The 17,326-nt window shown below is 43.9% G+C and overlaps 1 protein-coding gene across 1 annotated transcript in view; it reads right to left on the reverse strand.

Moving 5' to 3' along the window:
- Positions 1-5,766: 5,766 nt before the first annotated feature.
- Positions 5,767-17,326, reverse strand: part of SH3RF2 (SH3 domain containing ring finger 2) — a 140,743-nt gene continuing 129,183 nt past the window's right edge. The window contains exon 11 of the mRNA XM_030827105.1: positions 5,767-5,851. The gene's annotated coding sequence lies outside the window, so the exon portion shown is untranslated. The remainder of the gene's footprint in view (positions 5,852-17,326) is intronic.

Raw genomic sequence — 17,326 nt, forward strand, 5'->3', positions numbered from 1 at the left:
CGGTCTCTACTGTTCTTCTTTCTTTACACATTTCCCTGTTGAAGACTTTATCATTTGTCTGAATTTGCTATTCCAGTCCAGCCATATAAAGCAGATCTAGAGGTGAGTTTTCTTGTTTGTTTATTTTTTGAGACGGAGTCTTGGCTCTGTCACCCAGGCTGGAGTGCAGTGGCGCCATCTCGCCTTCAAGCGATTCTTCTATCTCAGCCTCCTGAGTAGCTGGGATTACAGGCATGCGCCAACACACCTGGCTAATTTTTGCATTTTTAGTAGAGACGGGGTTTCACCATGTTGGCCCGGCTGCACTTGAACTCCTGACCTCAGGTGATCCACCCGCCTCAGCCTCTCAAAGTGCTGGGATTACAGACGTGAGCCATCGCGCCCAGCCTAGAGGTGAGTTTTGTGCCTCCCCTCCCCTGCTGGAGTTTTGGAAGCTTGCTTTTTCCCCTCCAGATTTCTACTGCCACCCTTTCATGAGAGATGTCTGAGAAGCTGGAAGACTTGTTGTGTGGCTTTCTTACGTCAAGCCACCTTCCTCAGAGTATCAGGGATGGGGCAGGAAGTGGCTAACTTTAGTTAGCATCTGGACTGGTTGGAAATGTCACTGAAACACATCAGCCATTGTCTTTCCCTTGTCCCAGCTCTTCAGGTCTGATTGCTTGAAGGAGAAAGTCTCAGGTTGGTGCTCATCTTGAACACCTCTATAACACTTACAAATCCTCTTCAGGCCCCAGCTTCAAAACCTCAGGTAGCAACAGCTATGGGTGGAATTGTGTTCCCCACCTCCCACTCCTCCACCAAAAGATATGTTGAAGTCTTAACCCCTGGTAACTGTGAATACGATTTTATCTGGAAATAGGGTCTTTGCCGTTGTAACTAGTTTGAAATGAGATAGTTAGGGCGGGTCCTAATCCAGTATGACTGGTGTCCTTACAAGAAGAGGAGAAAAGACACAAAGATAGAGACACAGAGGGAAAACGGGTATGTGAAGACAAAGGCAGAGATGGGAGTGATGCTGCCACAAGCCCAGGAATGCCTGGGGCTACCAGAGGTTGGAAGAGGCAAGGGAAAATCCTCCCTCAGAGATTTTGGAGGGAGCATGGCCCTGCCAACATCTTGATACTGGACTTCTAGCCTCCAGACTGTGATGGAATAAGCTACTCAGTTTGTGATCATTTATTTTAGCAGCCCTAGGAAGCGACTATCTACCATGTTTGGTAGATGTTTTTGTTAGGGCAGCAGCACCGAACAGTGCCAAAGAACCTAGGTTCTGCAGCCTGAAACGCCTCCTCTATTTACTAATTACACAACCATAGGCAAACTTGCTAACCTCTCACTGTTTCAGTTTCCTTATCTGGGAAGTGGGATGGTGATAGTACTGACCTTGTAGGGCATGAGGATTGTAAATGAAGACATTTAGCCACTGCCTGGCAGGTAGGATGGACTCAGTAAATATGTGTGATTACTGTTTTATGGCTACTTTATATTTGTGGCAAATTATACTAATTTTCCTTTTTTTTGAGACTGAATCTTGTTCTGTCGCCCAGGCTGTAGTGCAGTGGTGTGATCTTGGCTCACTGCAACCTCCATCTCCCGGGTTCAAGTGATTCTTGTGCCTCAGAGTAGCTGGGATTACAGGCATGTGCCCCCATGCCTGGCTAAGTTTTGTGTTTTTAGTAGAGATGGGGTTTTGCCATGTTGCCTAGGCTGGTCTCGAACTTCTGGGCTCAAGCGATCCACCTGCCTTGGCCTCCAAAAGTGCTGGGATTACAGGCGTGAGCGACTGCGCCTGGCCAAATTATACTAATTTACCATTGGAACATATAGTTTTCCTTTAAATTAAATTCTAGATGAAAGTTGATACTAGAGATGAAGTTGCCCCCACCTCAAAAAAAATTGAGTCAATTAAAATAAGAATTTTAAGTAAATAATAACACAGGTGGTAGATGGATATGGCAAACATTGTGAAGGTGGTAAAATACTAATTTTATTAAGCACTTATATGTGCCAGGCACTGTTCAAAGCACTCTACATGTTTTAAGAAATTTATCCTTGACATCCCTCAGAAAGGTGCTTCTATATCTCCATTTTCTAGAAAAGGGATCTGAGCCACAGAGAGGTTAAGTAACTTACCCAAGTCTAAATAGCTGGCAACACAGGAAATCAGGCACTCGAGGCTGTGCACCTAACCTTTGCACTAATCAGGCAGAGAAGACTTCTAGCCAAGAGGCCTTTGTGGGTCCTCATGGTTGTACAAACCAGAGTTTGCTCCACAGAGGTGAATTCAGCCTGCTCAGCATTAAAAAGAAGTGTTACTTGCCTGTTTCTCCACCTACCTCCGCTGAAACTAAGCAATTCCCATCCATCAAAGTGATTTCCTCTCCTCCCAACCCTCCCTTTTGGATGTCCAGAGCAGCTGCCAGGAGTTAAACCCCTTTGGGAGAAATCAAATGCTCACTGTTGACAATTTATGACGAAGTGTTGCCCTCTCCAAACTAGCTACTGAAAAAAAAAAAAAAAAATCCAGGCCTGGGAACAACCTATTAAGTGAAAATAAACATGTTTTTATTGTTTCATGCTAAAAGACATATTTGGCTTCACACGCTTACAGCTGGGAACAATGCACATTTTTGGGAAAGGAGGCTCGAGTAATCTCTGCACGTTCACACGGTTGACCCCTCCGTGCATGAAGAGCAGATGGTGTTTCATGCACAGATTTCTGGCACAGTTCTCCTCTTGTCTGATGTAAAAGGTGTGAGTGGACCTCTAGCCCCCTTTCCCCTTTTGCTTCTTCTGATCAGTCTCGCGGTAAAGAGCAAATTTGGCACTTCATTAGGGCCACTAACCCAAGTCAAGCTCTGGACTCTGAAAGCACTGAATCACAGAACATAAAACAGAATTAACATGTGGATAGTTTTTTGAAAACCGATGGTAGAAAGTGGTCCTGAAGGGAGGTGGCTTAGGGTCATGACTTCTGGTGTCTTCTGGAAGAACGTGTTAAGTCCACGAAAAAAAGACTTGAAAAAAAAAAATATGTGCTCCCAGGAGAAACATTAACCAGTACTAGATATTGAAGTGAGAGACAATAACTCTGACATCAAACATCCCATGACCACAGTTTTACCAAAAATTCAGAGTGCTACAAATTTGAGAGTTACTCAACAGTGAAGACATATTCTGTATGTTTTTCTTCTTACTAGAAAATTCCAGGCTGGGCGCAGTGGCTCACACCTGTAATCCCAGCACTTTGGGAGGCCGAGGCGGGCAGATCACAAGGTCAGGAGATGGAGACCATCCTGGCTAACACGGTGAAACCCTGTCTCTACTAAAAATACAAAAAATTAGCAGGGTGAGGTGGCACGCACCTGTAGTCCCAGCTACTCAGGTGGCTGAGGCAGGAGAATCGCTTGAATTCGGAAGGTGGAGGTTGCAGTGAGCCAAGATGGCACCACTGCACTCCAGCATGGGAGACAGAGTGAGACTGTGTCTCAAAAAAAGGAAAATTCCTTTTGGTTTTCCAGGATACAAAGTGTGGAACATATCTCTGATGACCCCATGTGGGTAAATGACACCAACGCACATGCAACAGGCATTTTACAGTAACCCATACAGATTATTACAAATTACAAAACCAGAAAACAAGCCCCCACACCTCTTGGCTTTACAGTGGAATATACTAAGGAAATAAGTTGCCAGCCCTGGAACGCTCTATTTTTTGGGATGAAGATATGAAAGGTTTAGAAGTCCTTAAGTGTCCACTGCCCTAAGCAATCACTTTTTATATATTTTATATATGGAAGGTTTATTTATACAATATTCCACAATGACTAACACATTATACCCCCTTTATAAACATTATTCACATACATATTAACTCATAGAGATTCTCTTTGGTCTATTAAAAACACTGTACTTAAAAAAATAAGCAGAGACACAAGAGTCTATAGTTTTTCTGCTTATGTTTCCTGGAGGTGTGAATTTTTCTCTTTATCTATTTTCTCCTTCCTCTTTTTATCCTTAACACCCCTTCCCCCTGACCCAAAGTGTAATAATAAGAAACAATAATTCCAGGAGATGAAACTCAGATGTCACCATTAGCAAACTATTTACTGCACATGTCTGGGTTGACTCACTGTGATCATTCAAGCCCATCCTTGCCTCCTCCCTGACATTCCCAACACTTTTTGATCGTTGATCATTTGGAATCTGTATGCTGTGTTTTAAAAAAATATATGGTTTATTGGCTAAACAGGTTCAAAGGAAGAGCTAAATCCTTATGAAACCCTCCACTATACCTCATGGAAAGTTCCCAGAGACTTAAAAAACAGGACATGCAAAAATTTGGAGTGGTGGTTTCCTATTGCTCAATTGTAAGGCAGAAGCCAATGCATGAAGATGGAAATGTGACTAAGAGGGCTTTGAAGACAAGGTGTAAATAGCCAGTGTGCTCAATCCCACCTCTTCCCTTCTCACCTACCACTTGGCAGATAAAGCCAGAACTCTGGGGCTTCTTGTGGTGTATTGTCACCTCCTCCTGTGGTTAACCGAGAGAAGGGTGTGGCTAAGAAGTCCAAATTATTCATCGCATTAAAAGATGGCTGCCAGTTTAACCCCTGCATGTGACAGCTTCACATAGAAGAAAACATTTCTGTAACCTACAGATGCTCTGGTTTGGTAACCTTACTCTGCTCATGGTTTGACTGATGCTAGATCCTGTTTACAAGCAGGGCTGGATGAAAAACTGAGGATGCTTCAGTGTAAAATTAGGATCTGAACTTTAAAACAACCAACATATCCCAGTGATGCTGCATTTGTGTTATTGTCTTTGATAATCAGAGCAGCATGTGCTTTTAAAAATCAAATTCTTATTCATGTCTTAAGAGAGGAGGAGAAGATGAAAATATGTGGTTCAAACAACATCAGGGTATTTATGAATTTCATTTATGTGAGCGATGTCTCTTGCAGGTTAGCACAGGTAATTTTAAAATTGTATTTTAGATTATAGTCTTTTTTTAAAAAACGAGGAGTAGAATGTCTTCTAATGGCTTGTTCTTTATGATGACTTATTTATGAACATAAAGGATGCATGGTTATAAGTGATATTTATATCTTTCTACTTGAAATAGCCTCTTTGTAAGCATTGCAGTTTGGTATCTTTCATATAACGTCATGGATTTTTTTCTTGTCTGAGACTCTTTATGTACCAAGTCTTTATTTCCTTGATCATTATGTTCTATTAGAAATCCCCCGGGTCAGAAGGTATCAGGGGAAAAGACAGAATGGAAAAGAATGAAGATGTGGCAGAGGGATGCAGGATGCTTGGTGGGGAGTTGGGCTGAGGGTGATGGCTAAGGGACATTGTGCTAAAGCATTGGCCTCTTCAGATTGAACACCAAAGAGAATATTATGTCATCTGCTGCATCACTCTAAATCTGATCTGGAGAGACAGGCCAGACCACAGAGCTCGAAGGCATTGGATGTCCTGCCTTGTCATTTGTTAGGTGCCAAGCTGTGAGAAATTAGCAAGATAAAGTTTGGCTTTGACAACAGCAGTGAGTAACAGAGGGATAGGAGTCTGGTGTAACCTGTAGCAGCACATGACTCACTTGCTTTTCTCCATGCTGGCCCACCACCCATTAATACTGCAGGTGAAGACAGATTTGCTCTTCCTCCTATTACTCTCTGTCTTGGAGGCCAGACTATTGGTATCCCTGTACCATCCCTGGTGTTCAAGGAATATCATGCTGTCCACAAACTCTCCACTGAGCAGTTTCCATCCTGGCAGATCGTTTGCTCTCTTCTGCATCCCAGTTGTCATGAGCTCCTCCTGGGAAGATGACCAAGGCAGGCTCTGTAAAGTACAAAGGATTTCAGAGTCTGTTGTGTGCGAATGCAGCTGGGAAGAACTATAGTTCTTCAGAATTCTTACACCTTTTGGGCAGAAATTTATCTTCTCACAGAAGAGATGCTATGTTCTTCTGAGTACATCATATCAGGAGGTACACAGTATCTGTTTCCCCATTGCTGGTGATGCTAACTTTGGTGTTTTGGTTAAGATGATTATCTACTGTAAAGTTGTGATTTTTTTTTTCCCGTCGGTGACTAATAAGTATCTTGTGAGGAGATATTCTGAGACTTTTCAAGCTTTCATCCACTAGTTTTAATATTCATTCATGATTATTGCCTGAACCAATTATTACTGAGTGGTTGCCAAATTTTTTTTTTTTAATTACATAATTCCTTCTACACTGAGAGGTTGGCACTTGACCATAAGGGAGAGCTTTTCCTTCTCCTACATTTATTTATTTATATCAGTATAGGCTCAGGGATTCCTATTTCATTCTACTGGTTATCATCCGTTACTGCCAAGCCCCCTACTCCTACTCTAAACCCTGAATCTAATGATGAAGAAATAACAAACACAAATTGAGAGACATTCCATAAAATAAATGGCTTATACTATTCAAAATTCCAAGACCGTGAAAGAAAATGAATCTTGAGGAACTGTTCCACATTAAAGGAAACTAAAGAGGTATGACAACTATATGCAAGATGTGGTCTTGAAAGGGATTCTAGAAAAGACTTTTGAAATAATTTTTCTATAAGGGAAAATAGGACAATTAAAAAATAGTAGGGCAATTGAATAAGACCTGTAGACTAGTTAATAGTACTATATCAACATTGATTTCCTGATTTTATTATGGTTATGTAAGAGCATATTCTTATTTTTAAAAAATCCACACTGAAATGTTTGGGGATAAGTGGGCATTTAGTCTCCAACTTACTCTCAAATGGTCCAGAAAAAATAAAAATGAACCTGGTAAAATGTTAACTTTTGGGGAACCTAGTGGGAGAATTTACAGGAACTCTGCACTGTTTTAGCAAACATTTATAAAAGTCTGAAATTATTTCAAAAATAAAAAGTTAAAATCCATGAGCCCCCAGAATTTCTCTGAGGTCTCAAATATTGTATTTTGATGACCAAACTCAACCTGCATTCCTATGATCCTCACACATGTAATCAATATCCTCCCCTCCCTGGCCAATCTCTTGCCTCCTTTCTCTTCCTAGGCTGAGGATGCTCCAGAGGAAAGTGCAGCCAAACTCTCTGGCAGCCCCTTGTGAGGTAAGGGCAGGTAGTTTGATTGCACATAACAGGAGGTCGCTCTTTATGACTTTGTTGCATGGCTGTTGGCCCTTCTGATTATGAATAAAGTCCAAACTAACCACGCTGGAGGAGGAAAGGAGAAAGCTAAAAGGATGATGGGAAATTGGTTCGATAATTTTCTATCTCCTGTCCAATTTTCTTTCATCTAGACCCTGATTTCTTTTCTGTCCAGGGATTCGTGCTGATGTAACAGGCTAGTTTTCTCTTTGGGGAAACTTTAATAATGATCACAGCCTCATTCTTTGTGGGGGTGGTGTGAAACAGTCAGGTCTTACAAGCCGTTTGTGGAAGTCTTATCACATCAATTTGGGGAGTCTTACCTAAACTCCCAACTTACAAAGGCAGAACTAAGATCTGTGGCTCCAGAGACTGAATATACCAGAGGAGCCCCAACTTTCAAGCAGACAACCACATTTGGGCTCAAAACTGAGCTGCTCTGAGCTCCCAGGGCCTGCAAATGCAATGCAGCACTTCCTCATTAGCTAATGTGCTCCACTCAGCACAACAGCAAGTAAGAGCTGTCAGAGGCTCCAGGTGGCTGCTTTGCATTCAGTGGGAGAAGCAGGCATTCCGTGATTACGAGGATGCATTCTGTGTCTCACCATGTCAATAAATTACACAGGATTTGGAGTTATGCTGTCTTCACTACATACCACTGAACGTGGGCGGGGGTTTCATTTTGTTATTGACCAATTTTAGCCCTCAAAAGGAAGGCGGTCTGCCTTAGACATATCCTGCCTCTCCTCCCTGTGCCTAGGTTGGTGCCAGTGCTGATGCTGGGTGTCCGCCTATGGAGAAGGTTCAACCTGTTAATATCACAATGGGCCCAGAGATGGCCGCTTTGAGCTGTATTTGATCAGTCTTGGTGTCGGCAGCTGTGAGAATGTCCCTCCCAGATTACAGCATCTGCATCCCAAGCAAGTAGCAGTGGTTTGTTTGCTCTTTTTAACTACATTTATTGTGATGTAACATTTCTGAGAATAAGTGCGGGGCAGGGAAGTAACTGCCAAGGGAAAGCTGGCTGCCACATTAATCTGACCTTCCAGGTTGTGCTAAATGATGTAGAAAGAACTTCTACTCTAAGATCAACTGGCATTTTAATAGGCACCCAAAAAATCCCATCAGTGGTAGGAGGTGTGACTTTTCTTAGGCTGGCATTGTGCAGTATGAAGTAGCAACCCTTATTAGCACTGTCTACAGGCCAGGGGTTTTAGGATGAGGCAGGTAATAATTCTTTGTTTACTGAGCACTCAGAAACCAAGTCTATTTGAAGTAAAAAACAAAAACATCACCAAAACCCCCTGATGTCTGGAGATAGCTTTTTCATCCAATTCCAATTTTTTTTTTTTTTTACATGGAATTTCACCCTTGCCCCTAGGCTGGAGTACAGTGGCGCCATCTTGGTTCACTGCAACCTCCGCCTCCCGGGTAGCTGGGATTAAAGGTGCCTACCGCCATGCCCAGCTAATTTTTGTATTTTTAGTAAAGATGGGGTTTTGCCATGTTGGCCAGGCTGGTCTCAAACTCCTGACTTCAGGTGATCCACCCGCCCAAAGTGCTAGGATTATAGGCATGAACCACTCTGTCTGGACTTTCGCTCAACCTTAACTGAGGTGGAAAGCAGTTAGCAGCCACAGACTGGAGCCAGATTGCCTGGGTTTATTTCCAAACCCCACAATTCCTAGCCTTGTGACCCCATGGACGTTTTTTAATCTCTCTAGGCCTTAGTTTCTACCAGTAACATGGGGGTAGTAATAGTATTTATTTTGTCTCTTTGTGGGAATTTTAAATAAGTCGATGTTTGATATAAGTAAAGCACATAGAATAGTGTCTGATGCATAGCAGGGGCTCTATAATTGTTGGCTCAAAATTATTATTATAGATTAAAAGACCTCCTGAAGGATATTTCTTGTGATCCTGCCTCATAATTATCTTAAAGAATAGAAAATCCTACAGGTAGAAACAGGTCATTAAATAGTGGCTGTCACATTTGTTACTAGAGTTTCTTCTGCCCTAAACACCTGTCTCAGTTTCCTAAGTTGAGTTCTTTAAACTTTACTTTCCTATCTATCAAAGGATAATAATGGATAGTAACAAAGATAATAATACCTTAGTGTTTATTTTGTATGGTGTTGTGAGATGTCTTCTATTATTATTCCCTTTATATAGATGAGAAAACTGAGACTCAGATAGGTGGAGTGACTTACCTAAAGTCACACAGCAAGTCACACTTTAGGTACAACTCAGGTGTTCCAAATCTGTAGACTGGGCTCTGAAATGCTGTGCCAGAGAAAGGTTGGGGGAGTGAGGGGGAGAGAGAAACAGAGAGAGAGAGAGAGAGAGAGAGAGAGATGGCAGAGGGCTGAAGGGAGGAAGAGAAGAGACTCACAACTAGTAATAAGTATTTTCTGAATGAGTAAGTGGGTGCAGAAATTCAATAACTATACCCTAATGATAACAAAGGAAATTATATTTTATGTCTCATGTATACAATTCCAAACAACCATTTTGGCTGGTTTTTTTTTTTTTTTTTTTTTTTTTTTTAAATGTCAGTTTGCTTTTTGTTTGCTGCATAGTCACTGCTTTAAAGCACTGCGAGGGCCAGTTCCTCTGAAAGGTGAGTTCTTAAGATCTCACAGTCCTGAATGCTAGTGCCTAAGCCAAGTCCCTTGTTGTAGAGATGGGGAACAGGGTGGAGAAAAGGGCGGTAATTTGCCTTTCCGCTTGTAATAACTCCAGTGGCATCTTCCCTGTTTATCCTTCCTATGAAGGGACTTCTTGTCAGGATAAAAGGGGATTCATTTATTCTCCAATTGTTAATTCAACAAATACTTATTGTATGATCAAAAATGTTTGATAAATGAAAAAGTGTTAATGGCGGTGAAACCCCGTCTCTACTAAAAATACAAAAAATGAGCCGGGCGTGGTGGCGGGCGCCTGTAGTCGCAGCTACTCCGGAGGCCGAGGCAGGAGAATGGCGTGAACCCGGGAGGCGGAGCTTGCAGTGAGCCGAGATCGCGCCACTGCACTCCAGCCTGGGCGACAGAGCAAGACTCTGTCTCAAAAAAAAAAAAAAAAAAGAGTGTGAATGGAACCTACCCCGTGGAGAGTTTCATGGACAGGGGACAGGTTGAGCTTGTTCCTGCTGTTCCCACTATGCTGCGTGTCTGGTTCCTTCTTAGTCTTCGGGTCTCAACTCGAATGTCATCCCTTTGCAGAACCTTCCCTGGCCACCCTACGTAATATAGCTCCTGCCCCTCAGCCATTCTCTGTCTCATCACTTTGTTTCTTTCATAACATCGGACATGTAGAAATTCTCCTGCCTGTTTGCCATTTACTCCCCTTCCTGCAGGTAGGAACCTTTTCTGTGTTGTTCACTGCTGTATCCCAACTGTACGGAACAACACCTGGCATATAGCCCATAGTAGATGCTCAGTTGATATCCGTTGAAAGAAAAATGAATAAGTGAATGAAGTGACATTGATTTTTGCCCGGGAAGAAAACATTCTGCGACTTTAAATGGAGATGGAGTGAGAGCAGCACTTGCCTGGAGCCCCTAGGTCATAATGGACGCCCAGCGGGGGTTTAATCAGCATTTTCTGAATTACAAAGTGTGCCAGGGACATTTAATTTTTGTTAATTGGCACCAAGGAGGAGAGGTTGTTATCGAAATCACCAGCCAGCTGGAAGCATGTCCGTGTCAGACCTATTTGCAAATCTGAATGGACGTTTCATAAACTGTGTCAACCTTGGGAAGCTGCAAGTGCCCAGAGGGGCAACGCTAATGTGCTTGCTGGCTGCATTGTGGGGTACACACAGCCCTAAATCTGAAACCTTCAGCAGATGAGGTGGTGAGGTGGTGGGGACCACCAGATGAGAAAAGACTGTTGAGGATTATGGCATAAAATGCATTTTAAAATAGTTGTCATATTGCCCCAACCCTGGCACCATTGACCAGCTTATCTGAAAGGTCAGAGAACAAAGAAGCTGAGATTTCTCATCCTTCAGAGCTGGCCCTACCTTTGCTAATGGTTGCCCTGGACAAGGGGACAATAACACAACTCATGGGGGCTTGTGAAGATTAAATGAGAAAATGAATGTAAATAATGATAATGGTAGCAAACATTACAGTATTTTCTTGTGCTGGGCACTGTGCTAACGACTATTTACATTGTCTCACTTAATCCCCACCAAACCACTTGAGGAAAGCACAATTAATACCTGCATTTTAAAAGGGAGGGAACTACAGGTTGGAAAAGTTAAATGACTTGCCCATGATGACACAGCAAGGAAACATGGGGCCTGTATTTGGAGCCAGGTCATCTGACTCCACTGGGCTCTTAGCAACCCTGTAGTAACAAACCCTCTAAGGGATTCACTAGGTACCTGGTATTTAGTCCACAACTAATGAATGGCAGCTAGTAAGAGATTCTGTTCTTTTTTTTTTTTTTTTGATACGGAGTCTCGCTCTGTTGCCAGGCTGTAGTGCAATGGTGCAATCTTGGCTCGCTGCAACTTCTGCCTCCTGGGTTCAAGTGATTCTCCTGCCTCAGCCTCCCAAGTAGCTGGGACTACAGGTGCCCGCCACCAAGCCTGGCTAATTTTTGTATTTTTAGTAGAGACGGGGTTTCACCATATTGGCCAGGCTGGTCTCAAACTCCTGACCTTGTGATCCACCCGCCTCAGCCTCCCAAAGTGCTGGGATTACAGGCATGAGCCACCATGCCCCGCCTGAGGTTCCATTCTTATATTCAGCATTCTTCCTGCTCATCCTGCTTTCAAGCCTATGTCATCCTGCAAATTTCTCCAACAGCTACCACTTCTGGGTCCCCTTCTGCATACCAACATCTGGCCTTGTGTCACTTGATTTTCCCAATCACAGTGTGAAGTGCTGATTATTGTTCCCACTTTTCTGATAAGTAAAGAAAGGCTTGGAGAGGTTTGTTAACTTGGTCCAAGGTCAGATAGCTGACAAGTGTGGTCAGGATTGGAACCCAGGGATGTATGACTCCAGAGTCCAGGCACTTTCCTCTTCATGTCACATTTCTCTGTGCTGCTCATTTTTCAAAATCTTTCTTCTTCACAAAGCTCTCTTAACAACTAAAACACTCTCACTGTTCTCTCCTCTCACTTCTGTCTAATAGAGCCTAGCTTGCTATTGTACTCTTTGTTTTGAATTGTGCCTCTACATCCAATAAATGGTAATAGCTACCATTTATTGAACACTTCTATGTACCCAATACCATCCTCAGAGCTGGACATGCCTGAACTTGCTTAATCCGGCTGAGACCTCTACTAGGAGGTGCATGGTCTGATTCTCATTTTACAAATGAGAAAACTGAGGTCTAGGGACGTGTAACTTTTCCAAGTTTCTTTAGTTATTTGCCAAAGGAAACATAGCTAGTAACAAAGCTGTGACAAAGCCCCAGGTGATCTGGTTCCGAATCTCATCATCCCAGCTATTGTATTAATTACTTCTCCAGATCTTGTGACATTCTAGTGGACTGGGAACATAGCTGGTCCTTGACTGATGCTTTTAGTTCTCTGTTGGAGGCCCCCATAACAAAGAAGTCCTAAGCTCCAAAACTTGCCAACATCTAAAAACAACTTACGCTTAAAAAAGAATTCAGATTATAAATAGAATGTGCAGAACAGAATATTTAGAAATGTGGTTCTGATATCTAAAATTAGCCTTCCCTTCAAAACAGTATCACTCCTTCTGACTGTTTGACTGTTTTGTTCCTTGTCATGGAGGCTAGCGCTATCTAAGCTGTGACTGACATGTCCTCTTCGTGCAATGCAGTCCTCTACCCTCTCCTTGACAGAGACATAAGACATCTCTTATGGAATTGGAGAGGTGGTGGTGGTGGGGCTTGCAGGAATCTGGGTACAACCTTTTGAAGGCACTATTTATTTGAATTCCTTTTTTGGACCTCCAGGCCTGTTTTAGCTGCCTCCGTACATTTTGATTCAAGCTTCCTTTCTACTTATTTGTGAGGGTCTCCTGAATGCAAATAGCCTTCACAATCCTCTTGGATGGTCAGGGAGTTGTGATTCTCATGGGAAGGTCATTAGGTTAGTGCTAGCCGCCAGGACATGTGTGACCTACAGCAGTCAAACCCTGACATCGAAAATGGCTCTCATCAAGTCGGTCGGTCATGCTAGCACTGATTCCAAGAGCATTAACACAAAATGCACACAATGCACAAAACAGCCTCTGCAGATGTCTTTTGCCTTTCTCCCTAGGTCTTGGCTGGCATCCTTTTAGTCCTTATCAGGCTGCAGCTCTTATCCATCCAGCGGTGACCCCATTTGCCTAATTAGTTTGCATCTGTGGGTGTGTATCTACCCCCAAAAGAAATTGCATTTGAACTTCGGATAAACACCAGCAAGGAACACTGGAAGAAGATGTCAGCTCTCTGAGCCCTTTTGTTCCTGCAGAGGAGATGGAAGTGGGGGTCATTTTGAAGATCATATCCCTCTTCTTGTGGGACTCTGCTCTGTATCATTTAGAGTGAGGACAGGCAAAACCAGAAATAATCTCATGAAGAGAGAGCGACCTGGGGAATGCAAAATGATCATTGTGTTTTGATGTCAATGATCCAGAACCACATTGTAAGCTTCAGTTCTTTTTCAAGTGGCTTGGCTGTGTCTGGCAACTCTTGGAGCAGGGGTAGATTTGCTTTTTGGATTTCTCTGTGCATAAAACTCTCAGTTATCTTACTTCCCACCCCACTTGTTGGACAGCAAGACCTAACTTCATGGTTTTTTTTCTAGGAGGGCTTGACCCTGTGAGATAAACCCTCTTCCATCTCCAGCCCCATCCTAGCGAACTCAGCAGCACATCTCATTTGTCCATGCTCTCCAATCTCAACCATGTTGATAGTTGCCATTGAAGAAGAGGGATTAAGGTTTTGGCTTAGAGTCCTGGGTTCTAGTCCTTGTTGCCTTGGACAGGTCATTTGACCTCCGAGCCTCAATTCTAATCTTTAAAATGGGAAAACAGCAGTACTTCTGTCATAGGGTTGGGTAGAATTAAATGACACAATGTATGTAGCATGTAAAGTGCTTGGCATATAGTAGGTGCCTGATACATGATGGCAATTATTGCTGGATAAGGAGTCAGAGATGCTTTTTTTTTTTTTTCAGTTTCCATTACACCTCAAACTAGTTCTGTGATCTTAAGCAGGAATTGAAACATTCCGAGTCTCAGTTGTCTGATCTGTAGTCTGGAGACAAAAGTAGCATTTTCCTGGCCAGGCATGGTGGCTCACACTTGTAATCTCAGCACTTTGGGAGGGTGAGGCAGGCAGATCGCTTGAGCCCAGGAGTTTGAGACCAGTCTGGGTAACATAGCAAAACCCTACCTCTACAAAAAATACAAAAATTAGCCAGGTGTGGTGGCACATGCCTGTAGTCCCAGCTACTTGTGGGGGTGAGGTGGGAGAATCACTTGAGCCGGGGCTGTTGAGGGTGCAGTGAGCTGAGATTGTGCCACTGCACTCCAGGCTGGGTGACGGGAGTGTGACCTTGTCTCAAAAAAACAAAAAATAAACAAGCATTTCCCTGCATACCTCACAAGGTTCTTATGATAATTTATTAAAAGATTAATAGCAGCAGCAGCAGCAGCAAGATCTCATTTCAGTTTCAGATTCTGAGAAGCTGCTTTTGGTTTCTATGGTTGGCTACCTTGAGGTCCCAGGCAAGGCCCAGAGGAGAGTTACTTTAAAAGCCCCCAAATCACTTAAAAGCCTTCAAGCAATTTGGGCAGGGCCACAACCTGTATTTCCCCATTTGGAAGCAACAAGGTCTCCCAAAACAGGTATAGGTAGAAAAATTCTTGTCAAAATTCTTCCAAACCAGAAATTCTCAAAACTAGACATGTTGATGCATCAAAATCAGTTCCCAGCAGTGAATCAAAGCCTTAGAATCTCAGGCACAGAAGCTAGATGGGAGCTCAAATCTTTAGGCAGAATATCTATGGCCTTAGGTTGCAATATTTGCTTTGAGTAGTGTTTACCAACTATCTCTATGGGTTGCACTAAAAATTCCATATGGTATATGTGTGGGAGAATTACACGGGAAGGATAAGTGTGGGATGCAGGGTAGTGGTTGTGAGGGAGGTTGTGGGGAGGGGAAGAAAGAAATGGGATTGGGAGAGGCACACAGTGGACGTCAGTGGTATTGACAATTACTATTTTTTAAAAAGCTGAGTGCCAGGTATATGGCTATTTTTATGATCCTGTATAATTACATATGTGTATAGACATATATTTCATATGTGTGAGGCATTTAATAATAAAAAGGGGAGAAAAGCAGAAAGGAGGCCCCAAATCCAGAAAAGATCCCACCTCGCTGCCTTCTATTTGTCGAAGTGTAGATCAGTGGGCAGAGGGCCACCTGGGAACACTGTTTCTGCTTTGGTCTAGGACATAATCTAGGCCTGGAAAACAGTCTGCTTGATCATTTAACATTGCTCTATTTCAAGTAAAACGTCCTTGTATGATTTATTCTCCATGACACCAGTTTGCTACGAGGATATTTGGAGTTAACGTCTCTGGTTTGGTCCTGCCTGCCAAACACGTTCCCTAAGTGACTGTCTTTCATGGTCACCTGAGAGGTTGCTGGAAGTGCTAGTACTATCTTCTCTTAGCTAAAGAGAGAATCCAGGTCTTTTCTCTCAAGCTATAAACAAGAGAAGCGTCAGTGGCGGCAGCTGCTGGCCCAGCGCTGCCCCGTGCCAGCTCGCTAAGCACTTGGTCCCAGCTGGAGAGACTTGATAGGACTTTGCCGTTCTGCCTGCCACAGCTGTTCACTTCTCAGGAAGGGAGTCCAGAAGCTATGTGGCTGCCTGTGTGGTCAGACGTGGGTGAGAGGATGAGGATGGATGCTTGCTCCTCTCATGGAAACAGATAACTTCTGTACCTGCTAAACCAATGGCAGAGGAGCTGGGAGGCTCACAGGCATTGCTGAGGCCTTTGAAGGTGTTAGCTGAGAAAGGCAGACCAGCCGGCACGGAGCTGCCCTCCCTCCCACTCAGAGCCTTTCCTAGGCCAAGGACCAGGTGAAGGTGATTGTCAAGGGCTGGACAGTGGTCAGGAGTGGGCTGGGGGGAGTGCTGGGCTTGTTAGCAGAGCTCTTGGCTTCTGAGTGACCTCTCTGGGTCCTACGCTGTACTCCAGGGTCACAGTTAAGATATTTAGCAACCAGGATGGCATAGGCACCGGCCAGTTAGAATGGAGAAGGGCTTTATTGCTGGAGGTCTTAGCTGCACCTGGCCTGAGCTTTTAGGTGCTGGATGGTAGAGTGATGGGGAGGACCTGAGGGAAGGAACGGGGTGTGGGTGTGAGCAGGCTTTGGGGAGCTCAGAGCATCCACTGTTCACCTATCAGTACAAACCTCTTTCAACATTCTGCCAACCAGTGTGGCCACAATCCTGCTGGATGTCAGGGCTGAATGTTGGCTCTGCCATGCCGTATGAGAAAGGTGGATTGGAGCCTCACACTTTAGGTGAATCAGAATCACTTGGGGATATTGTTAAAAACACAGACACCCAGAACCTGCCTTCAAACTACTGAGTGAGACTCTCTAGGGCCCAGGCCAGGCTTACTACACTCCTAAGTCCTGAGTGTCCTGGATCAGCTGATCCCTAAGTATTCAGCTGTGACTTTCTAGGGGGTTATGAGGACTTGAGAGATGGGGTCCTGCACAGTCTCTGGGGGGAATATGCTTAATTCAGGGGCAGGTCACGTGGGTGAGTGAAGCCGGCTGCTTGTGGCGCAGTATGTTGAAGAATGAATGTTCATTTATTTGAAGCCGCCTTGACCCTGATCCAGCCCCCTGGGTTGCTGCTGCTGGAGAAGGCAGGCCTGGTGTGGACGGACCCCCTGACTTTTCAAGACACACTGGAGGTCACTGAGCCATGTTTTGAGTCAGTCCTGCATCTCATCAAGACACAGGTGGGGGCGCTGCTTTAAACTCTTCCTGCTCTGAAAGCCCTGTCTGTGGGATGGGTGAAGGGTGGAGGAGGTGAGGCGGGTTCCACACACAAAAGGAAGGAGCCACATCCTAAGTAAGGATCTTGATGCTGTTCAATGGGACCATTTCCTCAGGTATGGTCCTCAGAGTATGTCCCCAGCTGGGCATGACCCGCCTTCC

Source organism: Nomascus leucogenys, chromosome 2 (assembly GCF_006542625.1).
Source record: "Nomascus leucogenys isolate Asia chromosome 2, Asia_NLE_v1, whole genome shotgun sequence".
Classification (NCBI taxonomy): Eukaryota; Metazoa; Chordata; class Mammalia; order Primates; family Hylobatidae; genus Nomascus; species Nomascus leucogenys.